Genomic DNA, 25096 nt, shown 5'->3' with positions numbered 1-25096 from the left:
TGCAGAAGCCTTGACATGGCGTATGCCTTCAACAACATTGCAGCTATTATCACATTTGATAAACAACATGCTGTGAATATAAGTTTATAGAAAACTCTAAAGCACTGAGAAAATATTAGCTTTATTACTATACAAATATTGGTTTATGACTATTAAGAACAATTAGCTGTATGGCCTTAGGTAAGCTACTCCAGCTTTCTGAGTGTCTGGTCTAGATAATGGGTTGCACATTCAGGTGACTTCAGGAACTACAGCTATACTGGGAATGAATAAAGTATATCAGATAGAAGAAATGCTCATGTCAGTACACATTAAGTGGGCAAGAGGAAAGTGCATCAACAGCAAGATCCCAAAGATAAATAAGTTTCAGAAACTCTGGGTTAAACAAAATTGAACAGGCTTATTTCTGCAGGACTCTTCCAAGAGTTTTAAGTGCCTGGGTGCATAGTGAATTTCAAAGGGCAGGAAAGGATATATGTGCAGTGTTTTCCAAACTTCCCTGACCTCAGACTCTCTTTCCCTTAAGACCAGTGTTCTTCTGAATACACCTGGCAAATTCTTGGTGGAGGACCTCAATCATCCCTTCCGATTCTGAATTTCAGCTTGGGTCTCTAAGGTCAGAAAGAGGCATTTTTGATAGAAGATAAAAGACAGAATGTGTGTGGGGTCTTCTTCCTTTGATTGTTCACTTTCACCAAAATGATGACTAATTCTGTTCACATGATGGTACTGCTCAGTGTGGTCAGCTGTGAGTGAAGCCGGATGTCTGAGTGTAGCGTCTCCTAACCAGCCACGGAGAGTCGGGCGGGAAACCAGGGAAGAGGGGCAGTGCTGGGCCCACCTGTTATTTTGGGAAAATCAGGAAATTGGCCCTTGTGTTTGCTAGCCTCAACCTTCACATACATATATGAAGTTCAGAAATCCAAGGGTTATAGCAAAGGCCATTTGAACTTGACCTTGCTTTCATCAGCTATTTAATATAATCAGTAAATTTCTCCTGCAAATCCGTGAACATTGTGTAAGCATCTACTATTACTAGATATCAGTAAGTTAATTATCTTCATCACTCTGTTTAATTTAGATATGTGTTTGGGGAGTCCCTGAGATCTAAGTTAAATTGCCTGAATCCCAAATTCCATAGCCCGTGGCTATCTGAAGCCCTTCCTAAGATTCTGCCTCTTATACCACTTGGCATTGAATTCCTTGAATGGGACCTCTGCCCTGCACTCAGTTTTAACCCCCTTGAGGCTCAGAGAGGTCAAGTGACTTGGCCAAAGCTCCACAGCCTGCAAGTCTAGCTCAGTTAGGGTTGCCGCTGGGCCCTGGCTAAGAGATCCTGCCCCACTTGCCCCAGACTACCATCCCTGGGGATGACAAAGGGGGTTCCTAGAGATGGGGGCTGAGGTCTCCAACATTTTTCCACTTCAGGCTTTTCTTCCCTCCTGCCATTGATGGGCGTGGGTGCCACCCCATCCAGAGATGCAGGCACTAAGTCTCTGGGGGTGAGGGCTTCGTGCCTCCACACTGCATTCATTTAATCTTCCAACCATTTCCTTGGCAGTGGTAATATACCCATTTTACAGATACCCTTGTAGGGGTTAGCTAGCGAAAATAACAAGAACCACCACAACCATCCACAGTTACAGAACTCTGACTGTGCCAAGTGTTATCTACATTGTCTCATTTAGCCTCACAACATCCATATATAGAAAGATGGCACCTGCCTGTGAGGTGGATCATGACAGAATCAAGTTATTATGCCAGACCACCAACCTTTTGGGGCAAATCTGCTCTTAGATGGTGGAAAGTATTGTAGACAAGCAGAGTAGCCCCTGAGGCCTCAGGCTTTTGGGGCATCTCTGGGGGCTCCAGGCATCCTTTAGGGCAGGATAAGATCTTTACAATAACTACTCTCTTTGAGACATGGGTTGGGTCTTCACTTAATGTTTTTGACTCTTCATATTTTTTTTTCAATTTCAAGTTTTGACAGCCCTGGAGCTTAGGCACTAAATCAGCAACAGAATAGGATTCTAAGATGTTTGATTAGGGATTAGACCTCTGACACATGGTTTGCCCAGAGCTGGCTGATCTAATGCATCTCAGAATCCAGGAAGAAAGGGACCATGTACCACAAAGCCTAATGCCTCATTTGCGAAGAGAAAAATGAAGGCCCTGTGCTGGTAGGGATTTACCCAGCACTAAAGCAATAGTTCTCGGGTCAGAGCCAAGGTTTTATGTCTCCTAGTCTATAGATCCGCATCAGTAGCACCTACAAGACAGGGTTGCTTCATAACCAAGTTTCATTCAGAGCCAACCATATGTATTAGTGGTGTGATCAGTGGGATGTCAAGGAATCTCTGTCTATCTATCTAATCCCATGAGTTTTTTGTGGGTCCTAAAATAATGTCACCTTCAAACCGTGGAGTGGGCCCTGCCAAGACACCTCACCTACCTAGAGAAGATACTAAATACATTACCAGCAGAGCCCTTATTAACTTAACATCTGGACCTATCAGAAAGCAGACGCTGGGACACTGGATAGCTCAATTTGATTGCTATGAGAGCTCTCGGGAAACCAAAGAAATACAAAGGTTTGGATTGTGGACAGATAGAATTTTCAAAATTTAGAGAAGATCCAAAATCTTCTCATTGCTTAGATGGACAAACCAAGACCAGGGATAAGAAGTGAATTTCCCAAGCCTGCCCAATAGTCAGGACAACACCCTCCCTACCAGCTCTCCATTACTTCCCTAGTCTCTCTCTCCAGATGCAGCTCTACCAGTCATACAGAGTTTGGTGCCAGGACTCAGGAGTTGGAGCTCCATTACAGTTAGGCTAGATCTTTGTGAATATTGAGGCTGAGAGTGAAATTTAGTCATGGTCTCCTTTTGATGCAGAGGGACCTTTATAGACCAGAGTTGATTTTTGTCTGTAACAACTGTAAAGTAAAATGAACATCCTGGTTGCTATTTGAGCCCTTGGATCAGGATGCACCTGGTGGGCTGCAGTAAATCTTGAAGTAGCATCCATTAATCAGCTACACCAGAATTTATCAATGTGCTTGTTAAAATGCTGAGTCCTGGGCTTTACCCAAGACCGATTGAATCCTGGGTCTATGGGGCATTTTAACATGTATCCCAAGCAGTGCACATGCCCCCAAAAGTTGGAGAACCACTACTACAATGGAAGATCTGGAGTTAAACTTGCCTGGGTTCAAATCTGGGCTCTGCCAGTTACCAGATGTATGAACTTCAGCATGCGTGAGCTTCAGGCTCCTCCTGTAACATGAAGAGAATAGGAATAACTACCTCACAGGGTTATTGACAGAATTAAGGGAGGTAAAGCAGGAAAAATGCTTAGCATGGGGCCTGGAACCTTGCAAGTAAATATTAAGCAAATCAATTAATTAAAGCAAAGTAAATATATTTAATATATTAAATATTGAAGAAATAAATATTAGCTGCTACTGTAATATCGTTCTTTAGAGACATTCCCTGTCTTCAGCTGTTCACACGGAGGCCAGCTGCAGCCTCTGCAATCAGGAGCCCTTGGGGCCGCAGGAGCCGGTCCCCACCAGAACCCTCCACCTCTACCCCTCCAGGGAAGATGAGCGGCTGTAAGAAGCCTGACCTACCCATTCTGTGGCCGGGGCCTTGGGGAGTGCAGTGACAATGGCCACCAGAAGGGGGCAGCATAAGCACATTTCAGGGCACAGCCTGAGTGATCCTTGAGGGTGGGGCACTCTCTGGGGGAATGGGCTGAGGCTGGGATCAGCCTTTCTTCTCGAATTTTCCCCCCAGTGTGGACAGTAATATCTGGTGATGCTCACAAGACAGAATTCTGCTTTTCCTCTAATTGCTCAAAAAATGAGACCCTGCGCTGGCTGACACTAGCTCTTCCTTGAAGCTTCAGGAAGCGGCTCATTAGCTGTTAATTTTATTTTCACCACCCAGTCGGGCCCTGGCAGGCCTTTCTAAGGAGACTCTTGGCAGAGCTCTGATCTGGGCGTCGTGTTCTTTTTCCATTTGGAGGAGCAACTGCGTGAGGTGCCTCACCAGACTAAGCGAGAGGGGCTGAGGGGTGGGGTGGGGCGTGAGTGTCCGGACCTGCCCTCTAATCCGGAGCCAAAAGTCAGTTCCCTTCGTGCGGTCCCCTAGAAATCAGGGGGCGGGGAGGTCCGCCGCTGCTTGAGTGCCTACCGTGTGCTATTCTGTACCTCCCACCGGGCTCTCCAGGAGCATGTCACAGAGGGTAAGCCTGAGGCTCAAAGAGGTCGGGTGACTTGCTCAGAACCACACGGCCAGTGAGCAGCAAAACTAATAATCACACTGGGCCAGGCGTGGTGGCTCAGCCTGTAGTCCCAGCACTTTGGGAGGCAGAATCAGAGGATCACCTGAGGTCAGGAGTTCGAGACCAGCCTGGTCAACATGGTGAAACCCTACCTCTACTAAAAAATACAAAGATTAGCCTGGCGTGATGGCAGATGCCTGTAATCCCAGCTACTCGGGAGGCTGAGGCAGGAGAATCACTTGAACCGAGAGGCAGAGGTTGCAGTGAGCCAAGATCAAGCCACTGTACTCAGTCTGGATGACAGAGTAAGACCCTGCCTGCCCCCTCTCCAGAAAAAGGTAATAATGGCACGACCGCCTAGTCTGTGCCCAGTATGTTGCCAGGCTCCATGGCTGTCCTTTTACATATGTTTACGCCTACATCAACCAAATCTGTAAAGCCCAGTGGCTGAGTTTAAAGCCCATGCTTTTCTTTCTACTCCACACTGCCTGGAAACCCCTGGAAGTCCTCTTCTCTTGTTTCCCTAATCTTTCAAATCATTCAGATTCCCATTTGTTCCACAATTAAAGGTCCCCTCCTCCCTCTTCATCCAAGAGTCCTTTGGCGAGAGCTTTGGTAGTGGCTTGATCACATTCTGAATTTGAGATTTGCCTGTAATGAGCAGTTTTTTGCTAGGCTCTGCTCCTAGGAGCCCAGGAGTCAGGACATCTGAGGAAGGGCTACATTCATCACTGATCTCTCCCTTAACCACCCCTTTCATAGTTATCTGGAATAAGCTCAAATTTCATTGATTTTCCTACAGTGATAAATTGACAGCCTTCCTTTTTTTTCCCACAGAAATCAATGCCAGTAAAATGACTGCTACAGCCTACTCCCTGCTTTGAATACACCATTAAAATAAACCATGTCTGTGTGCAAACATGTGTGCACCCAATGAGATGTGCTTTTCAAAGACACTGTCATGCAGTGTACACAACACTGTGCAGACATTTCAATTTTCCTCCCGGCTGTCTCGCCATCCAAAGATGAAATGTTCAATGTGGCCTGGCATCCAGTGGCAGCTGGAGGAAAAGAACTTGCGACTTCGTGTTTCTCCTCCGGAGCTCTGGGCTTGCTCTCATTTGCACTGGTGAATTGTAATGTCAGCAGCCTATGGAGAGACCGCAGGACACTGGGCTGCAGCATGAAAAGCTATCCAAGGAAATTTTTTTTTTTTTTTTTTGGTGGGACAGGGTCTCGCTCTGTCACCCAAGCTGGAATGCAGTGGCATCATCGCAGCTCACTACAGCCTAAAACTCTGGGGCTCAAGCGATCCTGTCACCTTCAAGCCTTCCGAGTAACTGGGACTACAGGTGCACACCAACACACCTGGCTATTTTTTTTTTTTTTTTTTTTTTTTAAGAACAGGGTTTCACCATGTTGCCCAGGCTGTCTCAAACTCCTGGTCTCAAGCGATCCAGCCTCCTCAGCCTTCCAAAGTGCTGGGATTACAGGCATGAGCCACTATTCCCAACCCAAGGTGGTCATTTTAAAGTGCAGCTGTTACAGGCAAGCAAATGACCTCCAGTCTGTAAAGATCTCACTTGAGTCAAAAGGAGACCATGGCTAAATTCCACTTTTAACTTCAATGTGATCCATAAACTTGAGGGGTTTTGCAAACACCATTTGGCTCAGTTACTGAGATTCTTTGTGTCATTTTGGCAGCCACCCCTGTGCCTGAGAAAGGGAACTCAGGCCGCTGGTTGGAGTTGCTTGTGGATTCAGATATTCCAGAACTGCTGGTTATGTAGGAAGTTCATGCTGTAGAGAGGAAGATGAGTATGAGACACAGAATCCACATTTATGAAACACCAGACATTATCCTGGGCACACTCCATCCTCACAGCCATGTTGTGAAGATACTTACATATGCTCTGTCCGGCATCCAGGGAAACTCAGGTCTGGAGAGGCATGATAACTGGCCCATGGTTACCGAGAATCTGAAAGACACACCCACAAAGGCCTAACTCAAATCCATGTATTTTTACCATTGCCAGTGAGACAGAATCTTCCATATATTATGTTTATTTGTTTGCATTTATTTGTTTTATGAAAAAGGTCTACACTTTCTGCAGCTGTCACTTTTGCCGGCAATGAGGATACCTTTCTGGATGATGGAGGGCTGTTTCTGTAATATTTATCCCTGCAAAGTAAATATTTCTGTCTCCACCATGTTCCAGAATTTCCCTGTTGACAGCTTCATAGATTCTTCTTTTTCTTCTCTCTTGAACATCCAGCTATTGCCGGGGACAGGATGACCGGGTGCAACTGGTTCTTTTCACTTTTGACTGTGGACTTCTTGCAGCCAAAGGAAGAAAGACTGGCCGGTGATCCACACTGGGCGAGGATTGGAGGCCAGGGCTGTGAAGGGGAAGTGTAGATTGCATCCTAAGTGGTGATCCCAGGGGAAGACTGACCCACTAGAGAGCAAAGCAGAGGCTTTCCACACAATGTTTGGGACCAATGTATATGGTTCCCTGAAGTCATCTTGCAGATTTATTTCTGTAATGTTCTCATATTTATTCCCTCCTCTCTTTTCCCATCAGCACTGCCCAGAGAGGTTGAGTGATTTGCTCCAGGTCACACAACTAGTAAGTGGCTGAGCAGGTCATTAATTCTAGGCTTTCTGCCTCCCTGGCTTGTGAGCTTAACCATTGCACTGTAGCTCTAAGACCCTTGGTGAGCCAGGCCCCCCTTTGTCCCCAGCCTCGGCCCTCAGATATCTCACTATGGCCCTTTAACCTCCAGCCCTGGAGCTTAATTTGGTACCTCTGATAGACCACACTCTTCCTTGTATTTAGATCTTTTCACAGGCTGTTCTGCAGTCTGGAATTCATTTCCTCACTTTACCCTCTCTTTCAAAAAGAAAATCCTCCAGGAACCTACTCACAATCATGCTCAGCTTAAAGTTCCTCCTTCTGAGGGGTCTCCCATCACTGACCTTCTCCCCAGGCTACACACACCCTGCCTCATGCCCAGTTAGGGGCTCTGTGCACCCCCACATCCTAACATAAATATGAAGAGTGTAACTTCATATTTCACATTCTGTCGCCCTCTGGCTGTGCACTCTCTGAGGGCAGGTGTTTGTTCACAGCTGTGCCCCTGCAACTGATGCCTGGCTCGCAGTAGGTGCTCAGTCAATGTTGAATGGATGAAACGTGAATGAACAAGTCAGAGAACCAGTGCCTGTGCCCATTTGCCCTGTTGTTCCCTGGCACATTCTTCTCCATGCTTAGGCACAAGTCACAGCTCACATTCTTCCTTTGAGTATCACTCCGTGAAACCTAGGAGGCCACCAAGGCTGTCTTTGGGGGCTCAGAGATCTCTAGGCTCAGACAAGGATGCCCAGTAAAAGTAGTTTTCATAGAAATGAGCTCCCGTACCAGGATCCTGAGAGAGGCTCTAGATGTGAGAGACTTGGGTTGTGTGAAGGCTGGGAGGCTTCACACTCGAGGAAGGACCTGGAGCAGGCAGAGTTAGAGGTGAGGGTGTGTCTGGAGACCAGTTCTGGACTGTGATTGTGAGTTCTGGATGCCCGAGCTGTACAGATGGATCTTTACGGTGGCAATAGCCAACTTGACCCAGAAGTCCAGAGCATAAGAGGCTCACTGCTGGAACACTATTTGTGTCAGACCCTGCCAAGCACTTCACAGAGTTGATCTCATTGACTTCTTATGAAAATACCTCCCAGGTAGGTCTAGTCCCTGGTTTTGAGTCCCCCGGTGAAGGAAGGGGAGCAAAGATGGTGAGCATTTGCCCAAGGTCTTAGTTACATGAAGCTGAGCCAGGTCTCAGAACCCAGGTCTGTGCTGCTAACGTCACCTCCCCATTCACGTAGGCCACACTCTGGGAATGCAAAGGTGAGGTCTCTCTAATTCTAATCTCAGTGGATCTGATTAGGAGTTGTTGGGCCAAAGTCATTAACTTTCATTTCAGATGTACTGCCCTGGGTCTCCTACGCATCTTCTCTGTGACAGGCAGCACTGGAAGAAAGCAAGGCTCTGTCTCACCCAGCACACGCTTTTCAGGTGCTGAGCACAGCATGCTTGAGCCCAGCAGTTCAGAGAAGTCAAACGAATTCAGCCTCTGCATGGTCATGGAACTTATTATCCTGGGTGAGGGAATGATGGATGATTTTTCTTCAAGTTCTGTACTTTTTAAATTTATAAAAATAAAGTGTTTATAGTCAAGGAAAAAAGTTGTAAATAATAAATAAATTAGCAAACACACCTGCAAGATGTCAAGGAGCTGTATCCCTCCCTGCCCTTGTTCATGCATTTCTCTTAGTCTGGATTGTCCTTCCTTCCCTTGTCAATGCATTAATGTCTTACTTATTTTGCAGGGTCCAGCTCAAATGCAGCCTCTTCTTGATCCCATCTCAAGCTGATTCCTTGTCTATTGTCTCTCTTCCTCACTAGAATGTAAACCCCATGAAGGCAAAGGACCTTGTCTGTCTTTTCACTGTCTTATCCCCAAGATCTAAAAGGGTGTCTAGCACATAAGAAAAACCCATAAATGAATAAAACCCATAAATTCAGTGAATAAATGAATATACCCACATTCAATTCCTAATATCCATCTCTGTCTATCCCATCCTGCCTTCTGCCTCAAACTATGGCAGCTGTTTCTCTCTCTCTCTTCTACACTGGCCTACTTGAAAAACATTTCTGTGGCCCCCATAGCACAGAGCTTAGTATATAATAGACCTCAGTAAATGAATGTTTGCTGTCAACTTCAAGGCAAGGAATCAGGATGCAGAGGGCTACATCTCACCCCCTTCTCTGGGGAATGAGCTGCATTGTCAGGAACTGATTACAATTTGATGCTCCCTGGGGAAGGAGAACTGCCCCTAACCACCCAGGATGGGGAGTTATGAGATGAAATAGCTTATGGAGGTTGTCCCAGTGCCCCAGAGTTGCTGCTTTATAAGGAAGGAAAATACAAAAGCACAACAAAATCTACTAAAGCTAAATTTTGAAAGGTAAAGATGACTTTCCCCTTGGATTCAACCAAGTGGCTGCTCTTACCTGAGCATTCTTCCCAGGCAGCAGAATTACTCCTTGTAGCTATCAGGGGGAACATCTGCATTTCTTCCATCCTTCCCTTCAAACTTTGAGACCAGCATTTTGTTTGTGGAATCACTACCTACATTGTTGGAGATGAGGGGATAATGGACAACAGGAGGCAGATCTGGAGAGGCTGAATGATGGGCATCTTGGGCTCCAGAGCTGAAGACGCAGATTCATACCCTGCCTCTGCTCTGCCTGACTGTGTGTCATTAGGCAGGTAACTTAAATATCCTGACCCTTAGTCTCTAAGATGGGAATGGTGATGATAATGGAATTCACCCAGAGGATGTCAAGAAAATTAGATATAAAACACTTAACACAAAACTTGTAGGATAAAACCTAGAGGTAAATCTTCATGACCTTGGATTTGGCAATGGATTGTTAGATACGACCACAAAACCACCAGCTACAGTAGGAAAAATGGATAGGTTGGACTTCATCAAAATTAAAAATTTTTCTGCACTAAAGGACAGCTTCAGACTGGGAGAAAATATTTGCAAATTATATATCTGATAAGTCTAGTATTCAGAATATGTAAAAAGCTCAATGATAAAAAAAAAGACCTGATTAAAATAAATAAACCAATTAAAAAGTAAGCAAAGGACTTGAATAGACATTTCTCCAAAGAAGATATACAAATAGCCCAGAAGCACATGGAAAGATGCTTAACATCGTTAGTCATTAGGGAAAAACAAGTCAAAACCACCATGAAATACCACTTCACACACTAGGATGGCTACAATTTTTTAAAAAATTGAAAATAACAAGTGTTTCTGAGGATATGAGGAAATTAGAACTTTCCTATAATGCTGGTGGGAATGTAAAATGCTGCAACCACTGCAGAAAACAGTTGTTGGTATTTCAAAAAGCTAAACATAGAATTACCATATGAACCAGGAATTTTACTTCTAGGAGTACACCCAAAAGAATTGAAAACAAGTGTTTTAAAAATGTGGGCATGAATGTTCATAGCAGCAGTATTCATTGTAGCCAAAAAGTGCAAACAACCCAAATGTCTATCAACAGATTAATGGATAAACAAAGTATGGTATATCCATGCAATGGAATATTATTCAGCAATAAAAAGAAGTGAAGTACTGATAAATGCCACAACATGGATAAGCTCTGAAAACATTATGCTAAGTGAAAGAAGCCAGGCATAAGGTCATATATTATATGATTTCATTTCTATGAATTATCCAGCATAGGCAAATCCGTGAGAAACAAAAGTAGGTTAGTTGTTGCCAGGGGCAAAGGAGAGGGCAGGAATGGCAACTGACTCCTTAATGGACATGAGGTTCCTTTTGGGATGATGAAAATGTCTTGGAACCACTTAGAAGTGATGGCTACACAGCATTATGAAAGTACTAAGTGTCACTGAATAGTATACTTTAAAAAACATTTCGGCTGGGCACAGTGGCTCACGCCTGTAATCCCAGCACTTTGAGAGGCCAAGATGGGTGGATCACCTGATGTCAGGAGTTCAAGACCAGCCTGGCCACATGGTGAAACCCCATCTTTACTAAAATTACAAGAATTAGCCAGGAGTGGTGGTGTGTGCCTGTAATCCCAGCTACTCAGAAGGCTGAGGCAGGAGAATCACTTGCACCCAGGAGGCGGAGGTTGCAGTGAGCTGAGATCGCACCATTGCACTCCAGCCTGAGCAACAAGAGTGAGACTCTGTCTCAAAAAAGAAAAAAAAAAAGCTTAATTTTATGTTATGTCAATTTTACTTTCATTAAAAAGAAACATGTAGCTCAGAAAAGCTGTCAGTAAATGGTGCCTTTACTACTACTTATTATGATTATATTTCCTTCCCACTGGAGATCAGCTTTTCCCAAAGGCTGAATGGTAAGATATGTTAGGAGGTCCCACAACAGGAAGTGCAGAGATGGAAGGATGAAGGAGGAGCGGGGAGACTGTGGCAGGTTTGGTCTTTCCCAACCCTCTAAGCACTCACTGTGTTAGGGACATCCTGTGTGGATGAGTAGACTGGCAGGTAGAACCATCTGCCCCCTGCTGCCTGGGGCAGGACCACAGGACAACACTGGCAGACACAGGGGTGCAGATGGGAAGATGCTTTTTTGGCACAAGACATGGACTTAGGTAGTATGACCTGCGCCTCCCACTGCCTGGCAACACAGCCAGCTCACCCAGGCTGCTGTCTTCTGGGTGTCAGTTGAACAGTTGAACACTCCTGACAATGTGCTCCATGGCTTCGGTCAGGGTTCAGGATTCGTGTCTCCAAACTCTAAGATCAGGGACTGGAAGAGGTCTTAAAGCCCTCCATCCCTTCTTATTTGGCAGATGGGGAAACTGAGCCTTGGGGATGTGGTATCAGCTTGCCATATTCCTTGCTCAGCCACCCTTCTCTGCAATAGAGACTGGAATTTTGGTCATCCCTTTGCTGTAGTACTCTATCTGCAACCTTTTGGCTTTAATAGTTTATATCTTGACAAAACGACTTGACCTGGGACAAAAGATTAAACAGGAAGCTCGGGAGTGTTCATTTTGGGGAAACAGCATGGCTTTTGAGGAAGAGCAAGAAAGCTTGGACAGCCCAGGGCAACCCCATCTTGTTAATCATAATAATAATGACTTCCATGTTTTTAAGGTAGTTACATGGTGGTCAGCACATAGATGCCAGAACCAGTCTGTCTGAGTTTGAACTCCAACTCTCCCACTTATAAGCTGCATGACTTTGGTTAAAAGGCTTAATCTCTCTATGCCTCATTTTCTTCATCTGTAAAACGGGAATCATAATGGTATATATAAAAGCTTCCAGAATTTTGCCCAGCACATGGTAGGGACTTGATAAACGACAGTGATTATAATTCCTATTGCTGATATTAATTAGTATAATTACCTGGGGAAACCTATACGAATATGCTGACATTTGCCAAGGACCACTTTCCAGAAGCAACAAACTGCAGAACCAACAGGGTCAACAGCATGCCTTTTGAAAAACTGGCCACAAATTGCATTTTTACAAAATCTAATTTTCTCATTAACCTCTTATTTGGGAAATGCTTTGTCTTTGAAATCATGTGAGGACTCCATCTTGGCTTGGCAGGTACTCCTCTGGCTTTCAGGCGTGAGCTTGCTGTTTCCTTTGCCTGGAACATTCGTACCTCCCACCTCCACCCAGACATCTGTGTGGCTACCTTTAGCACTTCCAGCACTTCCTTTCCCAGAAGTCACCACCTCAGTGAGCCCATCCCTGGGCACCCTGCTCAAAATCTCAGCTACCCTGCCCCTACGCTTCATACCTGTCTTCTCAGCTTTGCCTTTTTCTTCTTGGCACCTTGTCTGACATACCATAGTATTTATTTTGTTGGTTACCCACTCCCAACTGGAAGGTCTTTGAGGTCAGGGATTTTGACCATTTTGTTCACGACGTTTCTCCAGCGCTCAGCACACATCTGAGCTCACAGTATGGACTCAATGACTGTGGCATGTATTAGTATATAGGTGGGAAGGAGGATTTCCTGGTGGGTTCTGATTTTAGAATTCACCTGGTACAGCTGAGCTTCACTGAGCTGCTACCCTGTGCCAGCTGTGGGCAGTGCCTGACATCTGCCATTTCACTTCTTCTTCACAGAAGCCTTATGAATGGGAAAGCTAGGGCTTAGAGAGATTAAGAAACTGATCTGGTCACCAGCTTATAGGTGGTAGAGCCTGAGGACTGTGCTTTCTTGTCCTAGACAGAAAGTGCCGTCTTTGCCCTCCCCTGTACGCAGCCTGTCAGGGAGGCCTCCCTGGGTGGTTTCTGAGCTGGCTGCTTTGCAGGGCTAGAAGACCCATCCCTCCTCACCTGTCTGTGTCTGTGGGTGGCTCTTGGCAAGGGCGCTGTGTCAGGCGGCCCAAGTGCTTTCAGCACTTGGGGGTGGCAAGCCAATTAACTGGCCTGCTGAGCAGTTGGTGGATGACTGGGGATTGTCTGAAGTCTGCCTAGAACCATGGCCTGGGGTAGGGCTCCTTCCAGCAACTTCCCTGGAGAGCTGGCTGCAGGGCAGGGCCAAACCAGCCATCATGATAGGGTGAAGGACATTTTCTATCAAAAGAGGATGTTGGACAAGAGTTGGAAAGACCCAAGTTCTGATCCTGGCTTTGCCACTAGCTAGTTGTATAAAACCGAGCAAGTTCCTGAGCATTCCTAGTTCTCCCTGCTTATGAAATGTCAGCAGTGATCATGCTTACCTCCCAAACTTATTGGGAAAATATATGCAATGTGATTAGCCCAGGTGCAAGAATAAACGTTAGATATTTTTATTATCTACAGCCCCCCTCATCTGTAAAATGAGAAGTTTCATTCAGTAACCACAGGCCTGGCACACAGTAGGTGCTCAATAAATGTTAATTCCCTCTCTTGTCCCTTATTCTTCCTTTAGCATCAGATTCCTGGCCTATGTTGTCCCTGGGGCTCCAACACTCCTGGCCCTGGCCTAGAGGTTTTCTGTGGGCTCATGGCTAATGAGCTATCTTCTCAGGGCAGTGGGGCTAAGTGCTGGGGTGGCCATTCTGGAGCCATTGTATTAGAAACCCCCTCTTTTTCCTTCTTTACTTCCTTCCTTCCATCCAATTTATTTTTATTGATCAACTATTAAGTGCCAAACATAGTGAATATAGCTGTGAGCAAGACAAGGTTCCTGCTACCGTGGAGCATAGGTCCAGTTAGAATTAGGTAGAGAGAAAGGAAATGAACAACCATGCAAGAAAATAAACCCTTTAAAAAGTAGAAAATAGAATGGTAGAATAGAAAGTGATGAGTGTGGGGAGAATAGCAAAGCCACCTTAGATGGAGAGTCAGGGAAGTCATCACAAAGGAAACAACATTTGAAGCAGGACTTGAAAGGTCAGAACAGGTCAACCATACTCAATTGGGCGAAAGGGTTTCCTGCTGAGGGAACAGCACAGGCGAAGGTCGTGAGGAGGGATGGAGCTTAGCTGGTGCCCCTGTACTTCCTAATGGGAAGTGCCCAGTAAAGACACAGCTTTGCACTTTCAGTCCAGGCAAAGCAATCAGCCTGCATCTTCAAGGGTTGGCTGCACTTAAGATCCGGGGTGCTGCCAGGATGTTCTTTTTGCAGTTAATTTGCTGCAACTGGCAGAAGTTAATCATGTCCACATTCCTCAAGGCCCCTGCCAAAGCTGGCCCTTCTCACAGATGCTGGTTTAAATTAGAGGAGTTGTTTGTGGAAGACTAGATTTAGCAGTGATTAACCCCAAACTGGTCCTATTGCCTTGCCCTCCTGATGGGCAGGTGGAAGCATGCTGGGCAAGGCTGGCATCTAGCACAGGCGGTAGATGCTTGCTCTTGCCATCGCAATGAGAAAGAAGCCCATCAGCTCTCCTCCGAAGCCTGCCTGGGCTCCTACAGCAGCCAGAATGCCAGTTAGACCCACTGTTTTCCCATCCAAGGTACTCCACACCTGGCCCTAGCCTTGCTCCTGCCTCTTCCTTGCTGTGCACACTCCTGCTCCACCCCACACCTTTGCCTGCCTTGTCTCTGTGCCCTCAGGAGAAGCTCTACTCATTTTTCCATACTGTGCTCAGATTCTACCCCCCTATACAAGTTCCTCCTTGGACAACCCTGGGGAAATTCACCTTTTCTTCCCCATTCTTCTAGTTTCTCTTTGCACATAAGCCCTTTAAGGCATCGGTCATCATCTTTATTGTGTTAGGAAGACTGAGTTCCAATTAAAGTGGGAGCTCCTGATGGCCAGGGATCCACGTCATTCATCTCTGCAGCTACAGCGCCTAGTGTGAGCTTTGGCATCTCATTCATTCAGTCATTCATTCAGCAAATGTGTTTTGAAGGTCACTGTAGCAGGCACTACGAGAGGTAAGGGAGTCACAGCCGTGGACTAGGTGTGTTCCCTGGTTTTAAGTTGCTCCTAGCAAAGAGGCCATTGTAACACAGAGGGCTGAGCAGATTATGGTGTGGACTCTAATAAGAGATGCCCAGTGGATCCTGGGGTGGTTCAGGATGGCTTCTTTAAGTCATACAGAATGAGGAATCTGAGGCTCAAAGGAGTGAAATGACTGGCCCAAGATCTCACATCTAGTATATGGTGGAGAAAGTGCTCAAATCCAGGCCTAAGTGCCTTTTGCACACAGCCATTTGTGGAATGGGTCCTCCTCTGTCTACACTCCCCATTCCAAGCTAGCACACTCCTTTCTGATCCTCAGCCACAAAATAAACAGGTGAGGGATCAGACCCACTTGGCCAGAGACTGGGCAGCCTTGCCACATTCTGATGCAAAAACCTGTTTTCAAGCTACTTCAAACTTTTGAAGGTTCTTGAAGTCATAGAGAGGCTCTCAGCCGAATCCAACGCAAGTGAACAGATTTCCCATCTGCAGGGTATTTTGAAACAGCTTGCTTCTTACTAATGTTTTATTTGTTTGTTTTTCTATTATAAAAATAATGCATACTAATTGTAGAGAATTTGGGGAGAAAGACAAATCACCCATAATTCCACCACCCAGAAATAACCATTGTTACTATTTTGGTATATTGAGATAGTTATTTGGGGATATTACTTAGAAATTGCTATAATATATAATTGCTGTTTATTAATTTATGCAAATACATGAATATGATTTAGCTCGTTGTAAAACTTACACATTCCAGTGCCTGGAAATTTCAAAGATCTGCTGCTCCCAAAGAGAGCTCTTAAACCTAACTCTGTATGGTCCTTTTCATGTGAATAACATATATCTGTTTCCGTCCCTGTCTTCTCTACCAGTCTGTGTGCTTCAGAAGGGAACCCTGAGCCTTTCTCATCATTCCCTCTTTAGTACACAGTGCATAGCAGACACACAGCACTGGATGGAATGGGTGCATCTGTGGCCCGGGAAGGTGTCCTGGGGTCCTTCCATTTGGCTGTCTTAGGGTGAGTCGTGCTGGGTATATATTTCTAAGGACAGTTTCCCCTTCTCTACTGTGTTCACTAAGGAATTAAAGTATCTTACAGCAGGAATTTGTCTTTTTCATCAAGGAATCCCTGGGTGCCAGGAAGTGCCTTGCACAAAGAAAGCCCTCAATCCATGTTTGTAAAAGGCTGAATGACCTGAATAATGCCACTGTTTGGTAAATAGCATGCATGGATTATCACCACAGCCATATGACGTAGGTCTAACCATATCTTTATTTATCACATGAGGAAACTGAGGCTCAGAGAGGTTAAGCAGTTTGTCCAATGTCGGTGTGTTGCTAACTGGCAAAAGCCGAATGTGTGGTCAGCCTCCATCAGTGTTCTGTTTGCTTCCTTCATGGTGCTGCTTTTCAGATACCTGTCCTCAGATACCCACCTGGCGAAGGAACCTGTTGGCTCGCACCCCTTCACTTTTCTAAGGCTGGGTGAAATACCACAAAGGTGGGGCCACTGACAGGGAAGATCTGCCACAAGGGCGCAGCCATCCGTGTGAGCCACCTGGCCTCTGGGCCCTGACCCGGCTCCTCCTGGGCCCCCTAGATGTGCAGTGTAGCCACTTCTCCCTCTGTGTCCTTCACCACCTATCTTTTTCACAGCTCTGTTTCCCCTCTTGTCAGCAGATCTCTCAACAAAATGTTTTCCATCACTGCTGCCTATTTTTAGCCCCTTTATCAGAGTTATTTCCTTTGGTAAATAGCTTCCTGGCATAGGGTGAGCAGCCTAACTCGGGTGCCAGCAAGCGCTGTGTGGATGGGGGTGTGGGTTGGGTGGGCATCTGGGGTGAGAGGGAAGAATAGAGGAGCCATGGACCAGGCCCCACCTTTGGGGGCTACTTTCTGTTCCAATGGTGGCAGCAGCAGCAGGAGCAAGATGCTCATTCATTCCATTTCAATTCGTTAAAACCATTCTTTGAGAAGGCAGCATGTGCACAGGCCTCGGAAGCAGACAATCAGCGACAGGCGCCCAAAATAGACTCAAAATCAGCAGCATTTTGTTTTGCTCAAGGCTTTTCATGCCTGCAAGGGGAGGAAAGAAAGGATCCAGAGCATTTTCTGCTTCCAAACACCATCTATTTTACAATAAGACAAATGACTCGTATTCCTGCTATTAAATCCAGCAGCGTCCCCTCCCCACCACCCCTTCTCTGAAGCCCTCGCCAGCATTTCCTTTTGTGGCTGTAAGAGAAGCAAATAGCAGTTCACGCATCTCCAGTGCAGAGTGCCTCTGCCTCCTCCAGCTCTGCCTGCGAGCTGGGCTTTTACAAGCTGAGATTTTCATAAATTAATGCTGCGCGTGCTGCTGTAGCTGCTGTAACGGCTTTCCAGAAGGTGCCGTGAGCCAGGCCCTGCTGGAGAGAAATGAGCCAGTGATTTGCTAGTGGAAGGCTCTTGGCCCGAGTCAGAGGTTAAGCCAGGCAGTTGCAGACGTCCTGGGCTGCTCTCTGAGTGCAGCCTCATGTCATTGAGCCTTTAGAAGGGACATCGACTTGGGAGATTCCCTGGTGATCAAGGAGGCCACTTATGCAGGGGGCGAGTCCCAGTGGGAGAGCGGGATGCCTAGATTCCAGTCCTGGCCCTGCCCTGTGGTGACATTGTGACATTATCCAGCCACCATCCCCTGGAGATCAGTTCTTCCTAGTATATACTCTGAGTACAGTAACACCTCCCATTTGTAGTACTTACAAAATGGGAATCTAACACTTATGTGTGAAATATGTTGACCATCTAGGTCAGGGGTCTGCATACTTAGGCTCGTGTGCCAAATCTGGCCATAGCATTGATAATACATTATCTATGGCTGTTTTTTGCACTACAGGGCAGGGTTGAGTAGTTGCCATGCAGAGTGGATGGCCCTAAAACCTAAAATATCTACCCTCTGGCTCTCGACAGGAAAAGTTTGCTGCCTTTGGTCTAAGTAGTGAGTCCCAGGAGAGCAGAAACCCCTCTGAGAGGTTTAGGGACACATTCACACACCCAAGATTACTCAGCTAGTAAGTGGCCTAAATGTCAATGTGTGTGTGTGTGTGTGTAAGTTTCCACATCCAGGACTATCAGGGAAGTGATCAGTGGAATGTATACAGGTAGAGCCAGAATTTGACAAAAAAGAAATCCCTCCCAAAAATAAAAGCTATATGATGAGTATGTAGGTGGGTAAGCTCAGTGCCTGACTTAATGTTTCTGAGCAAGGAATCTATTCAGGCAGACTCTCCACCACCTCTGAGCTGTGTGGCCTTGGGAAAGTTTTTAACCTCTCTAAGCCTCAGTTGTCTCAATTGTCATATGATAAGACTTATTTTGCAGGACTATTATGAGAATTCAGCATGATAATTTAAGTACATGCTTAACATGGTTTCTGGCAAATATTAGGGATTCTCTCCCAGGCCTGGTTCCCTTCAGTGGTTCCCACTGCTAATGACAAGGCCTTCCTTGGTCTTCATCTATCTGCCCTTCATAACACAGCTCAAGCAGCTGGACAGACAGGAAGAAAGGGCCCTGACAGTCATGGGTGGCAACTGAGTATAGAGGTTGAAGTGTTTTAGAATCACTAGACCTAAGTTCAAATCTTGACCCTACTACTCACTGAGCCAGATCACCTTGAGTATGTTGATTTACCTTTCCAAGCCTTGCTTTTCTCTTCTGGAAGATGGGAAGGAAATACACACTTTGTTGTAAGGCAATAATAAAGAGTAAGTGCAATGATATGTGTTAGGCATTTAGAACAGACCCTGGAACTCAGTAAGGGTAAATAGTAAGCACCCAATAAATGTTAGTTGTTATTCCCCTCCTACATGACCTGGTCTAGGTAGATTCTAGCTTTTCTGGAATTTTCATGTGAATGATTGGCGTTGAGCATCTCTAGACCCCTCTTGGACCCTACCTTGGAGACAGGAGTCTCTGAGAAGGCTCCTGTCTATCCTGTCTCACTTAAGTGGAAAGTACTATAAAACCCAGAAGTCCAGCACATTAAACCAGCCCAGCTATGATCCTGGCATGGGGACCAAACAATATCTTTTTTTTTTTTTGAGACGGAGTCTTGCTCTGTCGCCCAGGCTGGAGTGCAGTGGCGCAATCTCGGCTCACTGCAAGCTCCGCCTCCCGGGTTCACGCCATTCTCCTGCCTCAGCCTCCCGAGTAGCTGGGACTACAGGCGCCCGCCCCTGCGCCCGGCTAATTTTTTCTATTTTTAGTAGAGACGGGGTTTCACCATGGTCTCGATCTCCTGACCTTGTGATCCACCCACCTCGGCCTCCCAAAGTGCTGGGATTACAGGCGTGAGCCACCACGCCCGGCCAACAATATCTTTGAAAATATGTGTTTTCCTAGATAAAACCTCTAATTGGACAATTGTATCTTTTGGCCTTATGCAGACTTTATGACTTTGAAAGCTCTTAAACGGAAAGCTCTATGAATGGGATATATTTATTTCTGTGGCACTCTGACTCGTGCTGTTGACCTGACCGGGGGGTGGGGCTTCCAGGACTTGCTAATTTCCCTTTGCCAGGTGGTTGTTACTGTGCCTGCACCCTTGGAGAGCCACAGCCAGTTGTCACTGAAACCCAGATGAAGGGCTTCTGGCTGCCTAAAAGATTGTCCTGTACCCAGATTGATTTCCCAGGAAAAGAACATGGTGCTTGGGAATTTCTCTGGGAAGCATCACATTTTTCTTTAAAAGACTGAAAGTTCATTTTATCAGGGCTTTTTAGTCCTCATAGAAAACTCTTACAGTCTGGGTTAAAAGCACCTGACTTCAAGGCTGGATTCATGGCTGATGAACACTTCCTTTGGGTACCCAATTCCAAGAACTCTTCTGAAAGTAAGCAACAGAGCTACAAAGACATTTCCAGACTAAAATCACAATGACACTGACTGCACACAGAAAATGTGCTAATTAGGATAACACAAGCTTCCATAACAAGAAGGTACCACAATGTATAAAGGCACACACACAATAGAAATTTAGTTCTCATTCACATTTTAGTCCAAGGCTAACATTTCTGGTCAGTGGATAGCTCTTCTGCACCCAATGATTCAGGAATCCAGGCTCGTTCCATCTTAAGGTTCCACTGTACTAAGCAAGAGAGAGTATAGATTATGGAGGCCAATTAGCTTCAGTAAGGGAAATGTGCCAAAATTGAGGCCATAAAAAATTAAATGTGATATGCAAATAGAGTGCCATTAGGTCTAGTACCTGGTCAACCATGAGGGCCGTCACTATCTTCATCTGCAAATCTCCTGCCCTTAGATCAGTGTCTAGCATATAATAGGTGCTTAGTAAATGTTTGTGAAAGAAATGAATGAATGAATATCCCACCAGTTCTATTCCTTTCTTCCCTGACTTGGGTCACCTGACAGAAAGGCCAAATTCCTGGTCAAGTATTTCAGGCCATTTCAAAGGTACATCTGTTGGGCCCAGAGTCCAGTGGTTGGTCAAATGTTCCTCCTCCTGCTCCCACAAAATCCTGAATTACTCATCCATTTTACAAATTGCTTTTATTAAAGAGAAATTTAAAATTATATAAATTTGGGAGTATCCAAAACAATCTGGTATATGGGTGTTTTGCCCAAGGATCTCTGATTAGAGGTTCCCTTAGAGGGCATCTAGTCCCAGAGCTGCAAAAATGACCCAGTTCATGAGCCAACCCACTTGGCAGTGGCTTCCTGGAGATGAATTCTGAAGGCAAGCATGCTGTGATTGATTAGTAATGTCTACCATAGGCAGAGAAAAGGAAAATGATAAGCAAAGTCCTGTGTAACCTGCTAGACCCTATCAAGTCTAAGATCCTCATATGTATAAGGCTGAGGTTCAAAGAGAAGAAGTGGTACACAACTACCACTGGAGACATAGGTTGGAGGGCCTAGGAGGTCATTGGAGGCAGAATGAAAAAGGATAGAAAATGGTGGAAGTTCTGCTGGAAAATTCTCTTACAAATAGAGAATTTGAGAGAGCTCACTGCTAGGAACTAGCCAACGATTGTAGCTACCTCTAAGAAAAAAGAAAGGAGTCAGAGCATGGGGTATGATGTGGTTTGGAATCTTGCTGGGCTTGGTCAGCCTCATTTGTGCCAGGTTGGGGGGGGAAAAAGAAGCCTGCTGTCCTTGCCCATGTTTCTTTCCACGTATCATAAGGTAGTTTCGTGAACCCAATGGGCAATAGGTAGATGGCAGGGACTCTCCTAGGCCTCTGGGATGCCTCCCATAGAGATTTGGGCACAGAGGGCACCGTCCAGTCCCAGAGCACCATGACTCACCATACCTGGTGCTTCCTCTGTGCCTCCTCTGTGCTGGCTGCTGGGGGTCCAGAGACATTGAATCATGGCCCTCAACCCAGGTGAGCTCACAGTCTAGAAAGAGACAGAGAAGTCCTCTGTTTCTTGGATCCTAAGATGATGTCGGTTACAAAACAGTTTATCAGTTTAATGACAGAATTTTAGGAAGACAAAAAAGCAAACAAAAAAACAACCGACCAACCAACCAGACGAAAAAAATCTCCCAGCTTAACCAGAGGCAGATTGTAGGAGCTATCCTGATTTTACCAAAGGAAAAATGGGACCACCTACATGATTTTTAATCAAAGAAATAAATTCAATCAGTGGTTACAATACAGAGTGATCTGTGCTGTGATGTGGAGAGTGCTGGGGAAGGTGTGGTTGATTCTGCCTTGGAAGGGAGGTCAGGAAGGTCAGGGCCCTGGAAAAAGGACATTTGAGGAGGAGTATGCCAGGCTGACAAAACAGGAAAGGGATTCCCAGCAGTGGGAATGACATGGTCAAAGGAACAGGGCATATCCATATCCACAATAGCAAGAGCATGTGTAGGTGATCCTGGATAGACAGACAGACAGACAGCGTGAAAATGGCGAAGGGCCTCTACGTATCTAGAGCAGCCATTGGGAAGTGAGGCTCCGGCCAAGAGAGAGCCACAGCAGCTGTCAGAACAGGGGCCCAGAAGCCGATCAGCCATCACAGCTCCATCTCCTTCAGCTGCTCCCAGTGTGGGAGCACAGAGGCTTGATAACCAAGGGATGGTCTATTTAAAGCCACCTGTAAGTTGGTTCGAGAAGGCACACTGTAGGGTAGAGAAGGAGAGAGGGAAGGAGAATGTCAGGAGGAAGAAGCATGCTCAGGAGGCAGGATTCCAGCCTGGGCTCAGCCCTGAGCTCACCGTAGGGCCTGGGGCAAGTTCCTGCCTCTCTCTGTGCCTCAGTTTCCTCAGTCTCAGTCTCATGCAGTGGTGAATTGTGCAGGCTCAGGAACCAGGTGTGTGGGTCCCAAGCTAGGCTTCCTCACTTGTGATCTGCAAGCATTGGTCAAATTACTTAACCACTGTGCTGACGTTTTCTCCTCTGTAAAACTGAGATAATAATAGTACCTACCTTTTAGAGTTGCTGCAAGGATTAGATGAGGTAATGCATGTAAAGCATTTATAGCGGTGCCTGGCACACACTAAACACTCAAAATCAGCTATTTTTAAAATTATGATATGATGATGGTGTTGGACTAGCTTAGTGGGTTTTAAACCTTAAACCTTGGAACCTTTCTCCTAACATTTGGAACTTCAGTGGGTGAAAAAGGTCACATTGAGCTCTTTTGGTTGGAAGGTGGAGACTCTGAGCCTTGCCACTTTAGCATCCCCCTTACCCAGGCCTGCCTCCCAGCTCCCCGCACCCCAGGCACCTCTGCAGAACCTTTAAGCTCCAGGAAACCCAGATTGAAAGCAATTATCCCAGAGGATCTCTGAGGTCCTTTTCAGTTGCTCCTTTTAATCCAATTCTTGCTTCAGACGCTTGAGTTTATATCTGGAAGAGCTTTCTTTGATAGCTCAAAATCCATTTTCCAAAAGCATCAACTGAACCAGGCCCTGGGGGACAGTGTGGTAAAGGCAAACCAAGGCAGATATGGAGAGGTGAGGAAGGTATTTGAGTAACAATCCTGACTGCAAAAACCCACAAACAACCAAATACCACCATTATGGTTTTTACTTTAAGTCAATACATTTTTATTTAAGGAATTTTACATGTGATTCATTCCACTGTCCATCAGGGTCACCTTAGTTCTTCCAAATCTTGAGTCAAGATTTATCTTCAAGATAGGCCTGTCTAGAGATTCATGCTTAATCCACAGTCGTTCTGTCCATCTTAGTTGGGCTTCTTTTATCTCCACTTGAATACAGACATACTGGAAATACTTTAAAAACTTCCTACCCAGAATCTTTAGGGTCTAGTTCTTCAAATAATTCACTTTAGGGCCCTAGCAGTTGAATTGTGGAAAGCATATTGCTATTTTGGCTAATGAGCACAAATGTATTATTCTTTAATATTTTTCTAATGTTGAAGTTGTGTTGCATCCCATTTTCACTCGTGACCTTAGCAGAAATGTTACAGGTCTCATTGTCACCACAGTGATATGTTTGCTGTGATGGAAACATAGCTTGTTTCTCAATGTAGCCCCATTAACAATCTCGGGATGGCATGATCAACAGTGCCTATTCTCCTTGAGAATGGGGCATCACCTTCACAGTTGTTAGGATAAGCTATGCAGATGTGACTGCCTTCTTTCGTCACAGTCCAGGATAGTTTCTCATTCTTTTTTCTCGAGATGGTCAGGCGCTGTCATTGCCCTGTGTGCAGTGTGCCATGGGTGTCTCTTCTCTACTTAGGAACTGTCTTATTTCCTCACCTCTAATCTGAGAATAGCAGATGACCAAAAAATCAATATTGGATCTATCAAAGGGAACTGAGTATGGGCACCCCTATGTGGCCTGCTTCAAGCTGGATTCAATGATGACCCAAACAGATGTAGATCCTGACCATGCGGATGTTATTGTCTAGGGGGAAAGATCAATTAGTGTAAGTGTGATAGGGATCAGGACTTGAAAGATAAAATTCCAACATCCAGAACAACCATTGTGGGACCCTATAATCCACAAAAAGTAGGGATTTGCCTTCAGGATCTACTAGGGCTGAGCCTTGGTAGGACCCTGAGAAACTTCATCTTGAGGTCCTGAAATGGAAGATCTCTTTGCTTCCTGGGACCCCAAGACCCACTGCAGAGTTCTGCCTGGCTTTTCAGCATATACAGAAGGCTGGCTGCTTGTTGTGTACACTGTTAGAATTGCACATGCACTTTAGACATTGGCCATTCAGCTTCCAAGGCAGGCTATGGAGGCCACAATGAGCGAAAGCTAAGGAAACAAGTCCAAGCCACAGTTAAGTCCTGACACCTATCACACTTATTGATCTTCCCTCCCAGAATAGCATCTGCATGGCCAGCATCCACATATGTTTGGATCATGATTGAATCTAGCTTGAAGTAGGCCACATAGAGGTGCCCATATTCATCCCTTTGATTGATTCAATATTGATTTGTTGCTCATTCAGTGCCCATCTTCATTGACTATCCTCTGCTTGTCCTTCATCTGCATCTTCCTCTGATCACATGCCAGCTGCTTCAGCCACCTCGGGCTTGTCACTGTTCTCTAAGCACTCCCACTGCTTAATGATCAGGTTCTCTTTGCCTGGAATATCCTTTCCTGCATCACTGCCTTCTCCCACACCAACTAAGCTCCTACTCAATCCTCAAAACAATTCCAAATACCACCTCCTCTAGGAAGCCTTCCTAGATCACCTCAGAATTTTTTATTCCTCCATTTCCTGTCCTCCCATAGAACTTACACAGTATGTGACATTCCACTTGAATATGAATTATATTTTTGTCATTGCTCCCATATGTTATAAAGCTTGATGTGGGCAAAGATTTTTA

The 25096-nt window shown here is 45.6% G+C and overlaps 1 protein-coding gene and 1 non-coding gene across 3 annotated transcripts in view; one reads left to right on the top strand and one right to left on the bottom strand.

Moving 5' to 3' along the window:
* LOC105486999 (neuron navigator 2) overlaps positions 1–25096 on the top strand; it is a 767789-nt gene that overhangs the window by 222771 nt on the left and 519922 nt on the right. The gene's annotated exons all lie outside the window — the stretch shown is intronic.
* LOC112427600 (small nucleolar RNA SNORA1) lies at positions 23708–23842 on the bottom strand. The gene has a single exon (XR_003019284.2). It is a non-coding gene; the product is annotated as a small nucleolar RNA SNORA1 (small nucleolar RNA).

Source organism: Macaca nemestrina, chromosome 12 (genome assembly GCF_043159975.1).
Source record: "Macaca nemestrina isolate mMacNem1 chromosome 12, mMacNem.hap1, whole genome shotgun sequence".
NCBI classification, from domain to species: Eukaryota; Metazoa; Chordata; class Mammalia; order Primates; family Cercopithecidae; genus Macaca; species Macaca nemestrina.
The sequence above is the reverse complement of the archived record's forward strand: the minus strand, read 5'-3'. Positions and strand labels throughout refer to the sequence as shown.